Source organism: Theobroma umbraticum, unplaced genomic scaffold (genome assembly GCF_002168275.2).
Source record: "Theobroma umbraticum cultivar Fairchild unplaced genomic scaffold, ASM216827v3 scaffold_146.0, whole genome shotgun sequence".
NCBI classification, from domain to species: Eukaryota; Viridiplantae; Streptophyta; class Magnoliopsida; order Malvales; family Malvaceae; genus Theobroma; species Theobroma umbraticum.
The window spans coordinates 3,714,590-3,717,703 of record NW_018397265.1 but is presented as its reverse complement, the minus strand read 5'-3'; positions in this window follow the sequence as shown (position 1 = coordinate 3,717,703).

Here is a 3,114-nt window from a genome sequence, read left to right as displayed (position 1 = left end):
TAAAAGTTAGCCTATTCCACCACCTTAGGTTAAGCAAGCACGAAATCTTGAGTTAACATTACTGCAACTTCATCTTATGAGGAGGCTACTTTCACACCTCAAGCTTTTTCTATGCAAACTCAAACTTTTTTAAAGGGTGAATGAAAACCTCAACCAAAGTCAAGTTTTTGACTATAAAGAAGTGTTTCTAATGAGGTAACCCAAGATTTTGAAACTCTTATTTTCTATCTTCAATTATTTTCATTTATTTATATTTCTAATTTAATATCTATTTATTTTCTTTTTGCACTTAAAAAAAAAGGCCTTCCACAAGTATTGGTGATGATGAGGAAGATGAAGAGGATTAGAGCTTTTCCAGATTCACTCAACAATTAAGGGAGTATTCTCTACCTTTCCTTTATTTTTTTTCTAACATTGAGGACCATGTTCAATTTAAGTTTGTGGGATGAATTTATTTTTCTATTGGTGAATATTCCATGGAAGTATCAAGATTTAATTTTATTTGCTTGTTTATTTAAATTTTTAAGTAATTAGGATTAGTTGATCATCTAAATTTTTATGCTTACTTGAAACTTTATGAATCTAGTAAAGTTGTGCCAATTTTTTCGATGATTTCCTTATCCAATGATGATAACTAGTTGTCTTGGATTTTTAGCTTTCAGTGAATAAGCTTTTTGTTTGGATTCATACTAAATTTTTTTGTTTAGTATCATTATTAGGATGTAATTTCCACAATTTTGAGCATTGCATCCTTGGATTTGAATTATTATGAATATTTATAGAACATTTATGTTGATATAAAATTTAGATTATGTTATGAATTCTAGAACTTGCTTGATTCTCTCTCGAGACGAAATCCTAGACAATACACAGTTAGGAACATAATTTAAGCCATCTTTGGATTGTTTGAGCCTTTCAAGCTAACCTTGATAAATCTTTATCCCTACTATACACCTTTGAGCCTAATTTCCCTTGTCTTTGTTTAACTACATAATAATTGAGCCTAGCCTTAAAATAAAATTTTTAATTTTGTAACCTTTACTCCTAAGCATGTATATTGTTTTAGAAAATATATATTGAGCTAAATGCATATATTAGAAAGGTGATTGATGTGAAAAAAAAACAAAATATTAAAAGTTACCCCACTATTTGCAATATAAAGAAAATAAGTTTGGGGGTGTAAAATTGTAAAATTAAGAAAAAAAAAGAAAAAAAAAGTAGAATAAAGTATTGAACAAAAGAAAAGTTCAAATATGGAAGAAAGGGTGAATGTGGATAAGGAAAATAGAACTCCATATATAGGTCATAGAATGATTATATGCTTAGGGTGCTTTGAGCCACATTATATTCTTTATCCTACCTTGACCCTAGCCATACATTACAAGCTTTATAAAGTCCTAATGATCCATAATTTTGTATAAGTCTACATTAGTGGAGAGAAAAATGAAAGTAAACCTATGGAATTCTAGTACTAATTTAAATTTTGTGTTGGCATAAACTCATCTGGATATCATGATATTCTTGGTAAAAGATTTCTCACATACATATGGAAATCTATTCAAGAATGTGCTTGTAATAGAATTGAAACATGAATCTAAACAATGCCCATATTTTTCCTTAAGGTAAAAATTGATAGACATACTTCTAAGGAAATTATGGGAGATCATATCTTTAGTAGTTGTTTTATCTATTTTGCTTTCATCATTTAAATTATTTTTTCATAAGTTAGTTTCTTTTCTATGTTTTGCTTAAGGACTAGAAAGATCTTAAGTTTGGGGGTGTGATAACTCTATGATATACAGTTATTTGCACTTAATTTTGTTAATAATTTAACTTAGTTCTTGTAGTAATCCATACAAATTAATGGATTTTATTTAATTATTTTAAGTTAATTAATTAAGCGAGTGTTGTTCAATTTTCTACCAACACAAGCATACGTATCGTAAAGAAGATGTAATGATAAGTAGAATGTCGATCTCACAAGGAATTAAATTAATTCTTACTATTAATTACTAAAATTACACTCCTTAATTTTATTCAAATACTAAAATTAAAAGGCAAAATAAAATCAAACTTAAAAGGTAAAACTAATCTAAATTTACTAAGCAAAATAATTTGTTTAGATTTGATTGACTTTTAGACTTAAGATTATGATGTCCCTCAATACTTCATCGGATTATTATCTGTCTCTCTTAACTTAGCTTAATAAATTAAGTTGTTATCCTAAAGTCATAAATTATTTACAAGTCTCTGTCAAGTTTCTCATAAAAATATCTCTCCTAATTATTTTACTTTATGTCATTGCAAATTAAATTAAAGACAAATTTATTAAGTTCGTGCTCTAATTTTGGCTACATATGACTTATAAGTGTATGTCTACTCTATATGCAAATCAAATCATCTAATCAACTAAGTGTATTCGATCATTCACTATTCTATTCAAGATCTACCTAAATCTCTTTCGTCAAGGTTTAACTTAAGTTTCCAATTCAGTTTATTTGGTGATCAGGTAATTAAAAGCATTAAAAACAGAATAAAATAAACAACTTAAATGCATCAAATATAAGCAAAAGAAAGATAAATTAGTCTATGAGTTCAATCATAATCTTAGATAACTAACTTAGTTTCCCATTAAATCACACATCATCATCAAATTAGGTTTAAATATTCAAATCAAACTAAGAAAAGTAATAAAAGAATAACAAAAAGATGATAGAACCCAGGAATTATAATCTTAATATTCCAAATCATCTTGAATCCCTCAAATTCTTCTCAGCTTCAATGACTTTGTGGCTTGATTCCCAGCTATCAATCTGATGTTTCGTTCTTTTTTTCTAAAAAAGTCCTCTAAAAGGTTGTTTTTATAGGGCTTTGAAGCTAGGCCATATTGGATGAAGAAAAAAGTCAATTCCAATAAGGATTTCCTCATTAAACTATGTGGGCCACGGTCTACCTCCATCAAAGCTATGGCCTCGACCAATTGATTAGCAGAAATCATAATTATTCTAGGACCACTGTAGTGCTTTAACTTTGACAAAATTTTGACTAACTTCAAAATTGAACTGGTAAAGTGATAAACATGAAAGTTGTAGACTTTTCTTTTAGCTTTCCAAT